This window comes from Triticum aestivum, chromosome 5A, assembly GCF_018294505.1.
Source record: "Triticum aestivum cultivar Chinese Spring chromosome 5A, IWGSC CS RefSeq v2.1, whole genome shotgun sequence".
NCBI classification, from domain to species: Eukaryota; Viridiplantae; Streptophyta; class Magnoliopsida; order Poales; family Poaceae; genus Triticum; species Triticum aestivum.
This window is the reverse complement of record NC_057806.1, coordinates 172,901,094-172,913,563: the sequence shown is the minus strand read 5'-3', so window position 1 is coordinate 172,913,563 and position 12,470 is coordinate 172,901,094.

Sequence of the window (12,470 nt, the reverse complement as noted above, 5' to 3'; positions counted from 1 at the left end):
AAAATACAGATAATGGCTCCTTTAATGTTTGTTTGCACCCAACATGAAACTCATAGTAGACACCGGAGATTAACCAGATAGTAGACAGATAGTACTGATTGCTGCCCCAATATGTACCCCACAACCATTTAAAAACTCAAGTTTCAGCATTAGTTTGGACCTGACTCGGAGTCTAATAGGTGAACACGACGATAATGTAGCATGTCATCATATTAAGCGACGCATAACGTAAGCAGACACGGAAGAGTGCGACCTCTCTTGCGGACCCGTGTAGTCCTCAAGGTCATCTGCTCAGTTGATGATGGTAATGCAGTTGCCGTGGCTGCCGGCGGCGGGGAAGAAGATCTGAGGCGGCGAAAGACAGTCTGGAGAGCGGATCCCTGCTGTGGTGAACCCTTCCGTCGTTGGAGCAGCTGAGCTGGGGTGGAACACAGCGCCGCAGGAGCAGGACAAACCACACAAGGTTTTCTTTGACACATATCTGTAACAGAAGTAATTGAGTAAGGGCTTGTTTGAATTTGAGGATTCTAACAATGCAGGGATAGGAAATAGACAGGAATAGGATAGGAATGCACGTGCAAAACAGAGAATTTAAAAACACAGGATTTCTGCCAATCTGGGTGTTTGATTCACAACAATTGGAAGATCACAGGATGCAAAAAAGCATGGTGAGATTAAGTCAAACCACAAGAAAATGTACGGTTATAATGCTATTATGCTACTATCTCTTAGTCTTGTGCTTGATGAATAGGAATATGAAAAGGAGGAGAAGTGGAAATTAGAATTCCTACGGTTTTTCTTTCAAGGAGACACTAAAGGAACAAATCCTACAGTTTTCCTTTGCTCCATTCCTTTGCACCAAATTCATGAAAAGTAGTACCATAGGAAACTTTCCAATTCCGATGTTTTTCATTCACTTTTCCTTTCAAGCACTGGCGATTCTAGTAGGCAGGCTTGAGCAAGGAAAATCCTACACTAAAAAATGTTTTTGTGCTACTTCTATTACTTTGGACCCAGGCCACTGCCATACTAGCTCAACTCCCAGGCCCATCGACAAATGCACAGCTCAAACGCGCAGAGATAAATAATGATGGCGTTCAAGAGAGTCCATCACGGATAGCTAAGTTGCCTGGTACCTCACTGCTTGTCATATAGTAGGATAAAATAATCGTATTTCCCGTTACTACGAGTGCTCAGTGGACAATATATATAACATGTAGAGTAAAAAAGAGATGCAACAAGTGTACAACCTCTTTGGCGAAGCCATGTCGATCTCAGCGTGATTGGGTTGGCCGGTGAGGATGCTCCGGCTGACTTGGCTGTCGGAGGAGGGGAAGAAGATCTTAGGCGTCTAGAGATGGAGCCCAAGGTACTGCTCCGCTGTGATGGAGGGTTTCGTCGTTGGAGCAGCTCCAGTGAGTTGTACGACGCCGAGGCTAAAGCGGGACAAGAGAGACAACAAACAACGTTAACCTGAGTGGAATTCTAATAGCATCTCCAATACATGACGTAAAATACATAAACACAAAGTGCTAGATGTAAAATACATCAGCCGCTCATCTCTGAACTTAACTGTTGAAACTGAATTTAACTGTCGAAACTGAACTGAACTATCGAAACTGAACTTAACTGTCGAAACCAAATTTTGCTGTCGAAACTGAATTTTGCTGTCGAAACTGAACGCACTAGCAAGGTGAGGCTACACGTCGGTCGACTGACTTTTTCATCTCTGGTCAGTAGATTTTGCAGCCGTTGGATACAAAATCAAGGGCCTGCGGTTCATCTTCAACCTCCACCCCGTGAAACGGCCAAATAGCATCCCCCCGCCGCCCGCAGCGGGCGGTGCGCCACCTCGCCCGCCCCGAAAACGCTCCCCACCCCCGGTCCGCCGTCGCCCCGGCCATCCCTCTAGGCCCCCCCATGCCGAGCTTTTTCTCCGGCGATCCCCACGCCACCGCCGCGCCAATGCCCCGCCACCGCCGGCGACCACCGCCCCCATCCTGAACCCTAAGACAGATAGTGGGGTACCTCTCCGGCGAGCCCCCCTCGCCGCTGCAGTTGGTTCTTCCTTCACCCCGGTGGCATCGAGTGAAGTGTAGCTAAATCGGAGCAGCATCGCAAGCAAGAGCAAGAGCGAGAGCAGCAGCGCGAGCAAGAGCAATAGCAAGAGCAGACCAGATAGGGGACCGAGAGAAAGAGCAGAGCAGCAGCGCGAGCAAGAGCTAAAGCAGCAGCAGGTCCTACTGATGTGGACGTCGCCGCCGAGGGAGCGACGCTGTGGAGGAAGTGGCCGGCGACGCCGCCGTGGATGGAGCCGCGCCATGTCGGCTCGGGACCGAGCGCCGGCAGCACCGTGATATCGAATCAAGAAGAAAATGCGGCGATTAGTGTACAACCTCTTTGGTGGCGCCGATTAGGCCGCAACTTCATCTAAGGAAACGGTGATGATGATGCTCTTTCGGTGGTGCAGGTGAAGACGGCAGTGTGGGAATGGAGGTGGCGCGAAAGATGAGGGGAACGTCGGGGCAGCTCCTTGGAGGTGGAGGACGGGGTGGCTGAACCGGAGGGACGATGAGATCGACGACGGATCCTCATCTGGTACGGTGGATGAGGGACGTTGAGGTGTTGTTGTGGACGATGTCGTCGGGGAAGAGGCTCCGGCTGGGTGGCGGACGGAGCAGGGTGTGGGGTTTCGTCGCGGGTTTTCGCGGCCTCGGTGTATGAATGGGTGGGCGGATGGGATGGCAGTGGGGAACCATGGCTTAGAGACGCGCTTTTCCAAAATGTGGGGTAAGTTACGAAAGTACCCCCGCCAATTTGAGGCAGTTCTTTCAGTTCAGGGGTACCACGGGCATTTCACGTGTCGGGATTTCACAGGAGGTGGGAGTTTTCGCGCGCTTTGTAATTTCGGAATAGCAAGGCGCGGGTTGAGATGGAGGGAGTTGTCGGAGCACAACGAGACAAATATATATCTTAAATATTTCGGGCTAACAAGGCGCGGGTTGAAGAGGCGGGAGTTTCGCAGCACGATAGACAGAGACGCTAGCTTGAATTTTCGGCATAACAAGGCGCGGCTTGAAATTTCGGAAGAACAAGCTTAACGTGTACCCAAAAAAAGACAATTTGCACCTCAACACGCACAACACACACACAAACACCATTTAGACTAGAGTAAGGTACACGTGCATTGCACGCATGAGATTTGGCAACCAAATTATGAATAAATACCACATTATAGCATGCAAGCTTTGAGTCATATATGCATGATGTAGATGTTCGTTTAATTCTTATAGTTCATTTCATTCAAAATCATCTAGTTTTTATAAGAAAGCTAATCTATTTTAAGATTCATGGAATTGTGCGTCGTAAGACATAAAGTAAAAACAAATAATGGCAAATCATGTAGAAAAACATTTGGGCAATTCTGATACGGAAGATTCTAGAACAAATAAGAAGTGCTTGTGTTTTGATGTTTGTGCATTATGCTTAAGTTCAACCATGGAGTCTTCTAGATTATACATGTGGCGAAATCTGGTGGAATCTAGATGATATCCAACGGCCAGTAGTGCTCAAATTTGCCATCTTTGGACCATCGGATTCGCCTCATCCAACGACCATCTTTCAAAGTTAAAGTTACCCGCACACAATATAAAAATATAAATATATATATAGGGGTATAGATATAGATATGTGATGCAAAAGCCGCCCATCATCTCCAATTAGAATAGTGTGTCCATGCACGGATGCGACGTGGCCAAATGATGTCTGCCATCGGTATCTCAAATTCAAATCAGTCTGACCTTGTTCAATGTGTATACATTACAACATGCTCGTTTCCAAACCACACCGCGCAGATCTCCGTTATATTCATGCATGCATGGGTTTCAAACATCAGGATCTCTTATTCAAATATTTGAATTCAACTTTACATTGATTGTGACCTCACCTATTCAGCTATTCTTTTACACCCACACAGTAGTCTTCTCTTTATAATTGTACCACTAACTTTCTCTCATGCATGCATGCACACACACTACCAGTCGGCATTATCCATCGCACGCATGCAATCTTTTTCTTCAGGTCGGTCTCCCATGAAAGCACACACCAACACACATCCCCCTCTCCATCATATCGGGCATTCTTTATCTCTCACGCGTGCATGCGCAACGATCGATGTTCCTCTATGTATGTGTGTATATAGCTAGGTCTTTCATAGTTTTCCACACAAACCGATCAATCGATATATCCAGTGAGGTCTCACCCTCTTTCCCACGTCCACATCGATCCATCTCTCTATATAGGATTAACATATATAGCTAATACACCCACATTAATTATGTATACAACGTCCCCCTCTCATCATCCATGCCTTCTGCTTCATCTCTCAGACGCGTGCAAAATGGCGAAGACAAGGGGAAGTAAGGGCCCTGCCCCCTCCCCCCTAACATCACTATATATCAAGGCTAATATGAATGTGATCATTAGACAATTGCTGCTAAAAATGGTTTAAGTTCATGAATTGACCCTCCTCGTAAAGGATTAGCAATGCTTGCCCCCCTAGCTCATTTATTTTACATGGCTCCACCACTGCGCGCATCAGCGCACGTGTTCGCCCCCTCTCTATAAATATCGATCTCGCACTTGTGCATTCCTTCATAGTCTCCCTCCACTCGGCCCCTCGCACCATCTTCTAGCCCCCCACCGGATTTTTCCACATGTACAATCTAGCAGACTCCATGGTTGAACTTAAGCATAATGCACAAACCTCAAAACAACAGTGGTTCTCTTTTGTTCTAGAATCTTCCGTATCATAACTGCCCAAACTTTTTTCTAGTTGAATTGCCATTATTTGTTTTTACTTTATGCTTTACAATGCACAATTCCATGAATCATAAAATAGATTAAGGGCTTCTTTGATTCAAAGGATTCTCAAAGGAATTTTGGAGGATTCTAATCATTAGGAATTTTTCCTATCTTGGTTGTTTGATTCGTAGGATTGTAAACCATAGGAATTTTTCCATATGATTCATTTGCACTAGATTTCATAGGAAACATCCCATAAACTCAAACCTCTTTGAAAGAATTCTGCGTTTTTTCTATGCACAATCAAACACTCATACAATCCTGTAGGATTCAAGATGACATTCCACTATAATCCCATGTTTTTCCTATTCCCGCGTTCTTAGCTTTTTTATAAAAACTAATTGGTTTTGAATGAGATGAACTATAAGAGTTAAACGAAGGGCTACATCAGGCATATATGAATCATAGCTTACATGCTATAGTGTGGTATTTATTCATAATTTGGTTGCAAAATCTGATGCGTGCAATGCACATGTACCTTACTAGTACTTCGAGTATGTGCAAAACACGTAAATTAGAATACCAATGGCACGCTACACAGTGTCTCTCTTACAGTTCATGAAGCCATGTGGCACATGTGTAGGCGTTGTCGTGACCTCCTTGCATGGATTGATCACAGTGACGTGCTGCTGGTTAAACAAGAATGTACTCATCCTCCCTGAGCCATCCTGGCGGTACATGCACGAAGTGAAGATGTGCACGCACACCATGCACGCACTCATTCCTCGCACGGACATGCGGGTACACGGGCGGACGCAATTTTGTACTAAGATCCACCCCATGTGATAATTTGACGCGTGTAAAATCGTTCACTTCATTGATGGTTAATTAATACAACACATGCAAATTGAGTGGACGTGAGGGCAGAAGAAAGACATTTATTACTCCACTGCGCGCATGCGAGTAGTTAAATCGTGGGTTGCTAGTAGTACTTCCATTGGTCTCCTTCGTATTTTGTGCCAATTTTTGACAGTAACATAATATTTACGCATTTGAGCAGTGTAGTACTTGAAATTTATGTTCCGCTAAACTCATCGGGAGCCGTTTCGGGCCTCGAAACCAAAACCATCAATTAATCTTTACCTTGTTCCCATCACATTCGAAAGCCTGCTCACACCTACTAGTAGTATGTACCAAACCTGAAGGTTTTCCCACTATGCAGGTATTAGTACTAGTGCTAGTACTTAGGTTATAAAAAGGGGAACTACCTAACCGAAAATCACTCTACCTTTCCTCTTCATAAGTGCTTCTTCTTCGTCCGTCGTTGCCATGGCCGGTGAGCAGAGCTCTAGGTCGAGAACTACTCGTAACAAGGGAGCGGCAACCAAGGTTGTGGAAAAAAAGAGAGGGCTCGCCGCCACGTAGAGACCTCGAAAGATCTCTCACGAGCAGGCGATGGCTCCCAGGAGCGCCCTAGCCGCAGAGGCGAACATGCCGAGCCGGCGGAGCTGGAGTCGTTATCCCTCGACGGCATGCCCGATCAGCTCGATAAGCAGAAGGAGTTCATCCAAGGCTTGATGGAGTTTCTGAAGGAGAGCCTCAACGACAAGCCAGCTGAGCTCAATCAGCAGGGGGAGTTGACCGCCAACTTGGTGATGCTGCTGAAGAAGAGCATTGCCTCGGAGAAGAAGGCGACAGGAGAAATCCTGTGATTTCGGGAGGATAATGCAAAGCTCTGCCACGAGATCGACCTGTTGAAGGAGAAGAACGCCGGCTGGAAGAAGCTGCATGAGAATAGTAGTTCCTCGATGAAGATGCTGCAGGCCCTCGCCATGGAGCAGAAGGAAGAGTTGGCGAAGCTCCGCATCGAGCACCCAACTGTTGTCAAGGTACGTAATATGGCCGCGGAACAGATGATGAAGGCTCGCGTCGAGAAATGCCGCATCATGGACACAATGATGAAGATGGTGGAGGAGACGCACAAGGAGATGGAGGTCGTGGAGGCGATGAAGAAGTAGTTACGACTCCGCGGCAAATTAGATCATTTGGGGTGATAATCTTCCTTCTTCTTTTGCTCCTGTGTTTCATCTTTTGCTTCGAGTGTTTCGCCGCACGTGTCACGTTCTTTGCGAGGCATGAATAGAACAATGTTTTTTAGGGAATGAATAGAACAATGCTAACAATGAGATGACTTGCAAATTATATCATTTTTATCGCCATATGGCACTGGGCTGCCGTGTTTCGTGCTCCTCCATCGCAGTACTACTCCTGTCGAAAACTTGAGCATACCGCACGGTTCTTTGCTCCTCCTTGATCAGGTCGTCGGTGCATTTATACGAGCAGTCAAATCACAAGGCCCCCCTTCCAGCAGTAATGAGCCGTCAAATCACAAAGGCCCTCGCCTCTCGTGAAACCGACCAAGATAGACTGCCCCGCCCTCTAGCCTTTTAAAAAATGTATACTTTTGTACAGCAGTAGTATCGATGGATTGCACCATGGAGCAAAACTTGAAATTAAAAAAGGTGGTACATATAGAGAGCGCTCGTCGCCAAATTATGCATATAGTACTATTAAAAAGGCTAGTCACAATAATGGTGTCCAGCACAACCCACCCCTCAAATAAAACTAAGAGGGTGCTTGGATACGTTTTAGTCCCATGACTAAAAGTAGTGGGACTAAAACATGCTAGCCTCACCCATGCTTGGATCCAAATACTAAAAAGGCTAAAATCAAGTTAATGAGCATTTATTATCCTCCAAACCCTCCAATCCAGAACTCGCCTATGTTAAAGGAGAGTAGTTAAATGAGTAGAGAGAGGACTAATCCACATTTTAGTAGGGGTACCCCTGACTAAAAAAATTTAGTGTCAAGACTAGTTTTAGCCCCTCTTTAGTCAGGGGTGCTTGGAACTTTAGCCTCTTAAAGAGACTATTTTTAGTCAGACTAAAATAAGTCCCTTGGATCCAAGCACCCTCTAAGCATCCTGGAATTCTTTGACAAAACTAAGCACCCTGAAATTCTTTGACAACTAAACTGTTGGCTATATGATGTTGTCCATATATATTGTACGTATATAATGTGAAGAAACGAGTGGTAGTACTATACCAACTAAAATATGAAATGTAAGAAATACTAGTATGTACGTACTGAAGAGTTAAAGTAACGAGAAGAAACATAACATAGTTCTGCTGGGGGCTTAGCACAACACACCCCTCAAATTAAATTAAGCACACCTGAAATTAAACTTTGCAACTATTTCGGTAGACACTGCATTAGAACCACCATGAGCAACGACACTGCCACCTTACTCGGAGTCCTCGTCCACGTCCCTGGCTTCGTCCTTGTCCCTCTTCCTCTTGGCCGATACTTCTTTGCTTGAACCGCACACTTGGCTGTTGCTCTTCATCCAACCCTTGTAGATATTGAAGCAAAGGTAGCCATCCATTGCAGTGTAGTGGATGTGGTCTATATCTAGTACATTCCGCTGCCATGCATGACGATGAAACGTGTAATGAGGTTTCTCCAGTTTACCGTACGAAGGATGAACCAGGGCGCCTGCCAGGGTCAGCATTGAAGGCTGACGAGAGGACACCAGCCGATTCTTCTGGAGGTCGAAGGTGTTGCCTACAATGAGGCCTATCTGACGCATGACTTCTTTGTCGTTACCAAAGTCTATAGTAACGAATTTGACTAGGTTGCTCTCGAGGAAGTTCTTAAAATCCTGGCACTCAACGTCGGCATGGCATATGTGGTAGACCAAGTAAATGTTATGTACGCAAACCTGGATCACGGCGGGCTTCTTCCTCTCTTCGTCCTTTAGACCCTTCTCTCGTCCCAAGACTGTGGTGTACTCAACATCTAGCCCAGCGACCCACTCATCATATGAGTTTTCGAACATGCGTCTGAAGCAAGAAAGGCATCCTTTCACCGCCGCGGAAGAACATGTGTAGATGACGTCGAACTCATCGCCGGTGATGGTTCTAACCTTGTACTCACCACCCATCGTGGAAATTTGGGACGCCATGGATTTGGGAGGAGGGTTAGGATTAGTGGAACTGCCGTAATGTGAATGGACGGGACGACTAGGAGTGAACCATCGTAGTATTGAAGGACTTGCCGGGACGAGTAGGAGCGAACTGCCAGCGTGCGAACGGCAAGGTAGTGGCTTTCCATTCTCCCATGATACGGGCTTCCGAGAGCCCTTCGATCTGAGATCAAACAGTTGCATGGCGTGATTCTAGACCTATGGGTGAATATCCAACCCTGGAGGGTTATTCTGCAAATTTTCAGCAACTTAGCATGCGACCGTTTGATCTCAGATCCAAGGGCTGCCAGCAGCCCGTATCATGGTCGTGCCTACCACGACCGTCGCGTCGCTCGCGTGGTCGCACCCTTGGAGATTTAACACGGTGCGTTAGGCTATCTGATGTTGGCATGTCATACATAGTCATCACTTAGTCACTCATACTACAACAAGGTTGGCTATAAGTGTATTTTTTACTCCTCTCTATCTCTTTCTTCGTACTCAAGGAAGAAATGGTGCTAAGCGCGTGTATTTATTGCATTTGCCAAGGAGTGACCTCTTCCAATGAAATGGTGTTGCTAAGTTTGCTTCATTTAATTAGCTATAGACTCAAAATTGTCTTTTCACCTATGTACACACGCTTAGCACCGTTTCTTCCTTGGGTCACCAAACTAGTCTCTCTCTTCTTGATTAACTTGCCACATCAGACTTTATGCCTATGTGGCAAGCTTAAGCACCTGTAGGAGCAAGTAAAAGTAAGTACAATAGTGCGCTTTACATGGCATTTTGGCATATGTGGAGGAAAGAGAGGCAAGGAAAAAGTGGAGAAGTGGGCTCTCATGCAAGAGCCAGCGTCTACTACATGGTGGAGCATTGGGAGAGGCACCTGTATGGAGGTGGTCGGGAATCTCGGAGACTCACGCCGGTCGTAGCGCCGCAGTTAAAATGATAAGGCAAGTCAAATCACGGTGCCCCACCTGTCCAGCAGTAACTCGCTGTCAAATCACACAGCCCTACATTTGCATCAGCCTACTCCCTCATCTTCTCGCGTCTCTGTCGAACCGACTAGGCGGAACTACCCCGCTGCCTACCGTGTAGGAAAAGCCCCGCCCTCGACTTTTAAATAGTATATAGTATACTAATTTTGTATCCATGGATTGCGCTCGCGCCATGGAGCAAAGAGTCTAGAAAATGGAGGAGAGACGGTGGTCTTGCAATAGAGAAGAGGGAGAAGCGAGACGATGGTTTTAGAATGGAGATGATGGAGAGGAGAGGAGGTGGTTTTGCAATGGAGAAGAGGGAGAGGAGCGTGCGGCAGCGATTTAGGATTGGACGAGAGGGCCGGCACGCTCTGACTGGATCAAAATCAAAATCAATTTACCCTTCAATTAAGAAAGTGACCCCACATTAACTAGTCTCCCTTTTATTCTAGGTCATAATTGACCATGATTTTCACACATAAAATATATGTTATACATTGTATACAAGGCCACTATCAAAATTACAATTTGCAACTATACAAGGCCACTAACATTAATCGAGGAAAAATTGATGGCGTTTGCCTCGTACTAGCACCCAAGGACATTAATATCCCCTGTGTGCATGTGGGAGTGAGAAAGTTAGCTTGCATTCCCAATAGTAATCAACCAATGAGGAGTAAGAGGGTTGGCTTGTTGTGCTTGGGAGAGAAAAACCACATTAATTAACACGACAATCAAGGTGACAAGCTAGCTTGCAACATTGACTTAAACATAACATTGATTTTTACCTTGGTACCTGTAATATGAGTTTGTGGCCTTGTATACAAAAATGGAGGGAGTGTAATTTGAAAGTACATTCAGATACGAACCAAACGATACAATTTTTGGTGACATGCATTCACATTTTGCTTGACAAATATAGTACGTGGTCAAACTTTGACCCAAAATACACGAAACAACAAAAAAATACTTCCAAGACCAGCGCCGCTCTTCCGCTCTTCTCCTCTTAAACCACCGCCGCTACTCTCATGTTCCAATCTAAATGCAGTGCCGCTCCTCTCCTCTTCCATTTCAAAACCACCGCCCCTCCTCTCCTGTTCCTGTCCAAAAGCAGCGCCGCTCCTCTCCCGTTCTAATCCAAAACCAGTGCTGCTCCTCTCCTCTTCCATTCAAAAACCACCGCCGGCGAGTGAAGGTGTTGTGGAGAAGTAGATCGATGGAGGAGTACAACCGATACGTGAGGATCGCAGATGGCGACCCTGTGAAGCTAGCTAGGATGTTGGAGATACAGTCTTGGTTTGACAACATGGACCAACTAGCGGCGACAGTGACATCCATGGCCAAATATCTCCAACAGAGAAAAAAGGCGGCGATACTCCCGGAGGGAGTTGCGCCAGAGTACATAGAGCTGCTCCTCTGGGCCATGGAGCAAACAGATTCACCGAATCTGATCATGAGGGAGCGATGGTGGGAGTGTCGATCCCAGATGGAGCATCCACCAGATATTGAAGGATCGAGCATCTATAGGGTGCCATTTGTGAGGGTGTCCTGCCAGAGCGAGCCGGTAGAGTCTTCATCGACCAAACCCAACTGCAAGAGGAGAAAAGCAATTGGCCCGACGACGCTTCCCCGCCATCGTCTCCCTCACCGTTCACATCGTCTCACAGGGTGGCTGTCTGCCGCCGAGGAATAGGAGGGGGCTGCCCCCTAGCCCAATAGTCGGGCAGGTTGTGAATTGTCAGGAGGAGCTTAGGGTTGTCAGTATTTGCAAGTTGTGAATTGTGTTTGTGTTGTGTATTTTGAGAGTACTTCCAGATATGAATGTCTTTTGAATTTCAGATTTGCAGTATTGAGCATATAAAGTATTTTATGAAGTCTAGAGATCTATTTTTAGCACTTAAAAAAATGTAGTTTCATAGGAGTATAAAAGTGCAGACAATGTGATTCTCAGAGAAGAAACTGCAAGTTTCAGTTTCAGATAAGAAGCTGCAAGTTCAGTTTCAGATAAGAAACTGCAACTTTCAGAGGCAGAGCATTTATATGAACACGGCCTTTTCAAACAGGGTTAACATCATGTTGGAAGTTTTATTCATGGTCGAAAAAGGAACTACCAGCCAGTTAACATCATGTCGATCCACATTCATGCATAGCACATCTTCATAAGATGCACAATTTAAATGCCCACACAATGTCGAGTGTGCGAAACACAGAAAAACGAGGGATGAAGTTTTGGCAAGTGTTGGACATGGTTTTGGGCTGCCCCGTCCAGGCTTTCATTTTTAACATGCGCAGCCCACGACCTCGGATGGGAGGTCCATAGGCCTGTTTGTATTTTCTTAGGGCCGTCATGTATCGACCGACCTATGGACCTCCCATCCGAGGTTTTCTTTTTGGCAGCCCAATTTATGTATTTTTTTGAAGAAAACGCAGAGGTCTGTTCTATTTTTCTATATAAGAATAGGAACGCCAGGTCCAACTTATGTTTCCCTTCTAACTATATTATATATATTTAAATTATTTTTTATGTTGACTGTTTAGTTCACATACTCCCTCCTTTTCGGTTTATAGGGCTTATCTCAAAATTTTAGTTTTTCCATTTTATAAGGCTCAATTTGGTTGTTTTCCATCACATGTTCAGATTCCAAGGTGCATTAAATCATTGC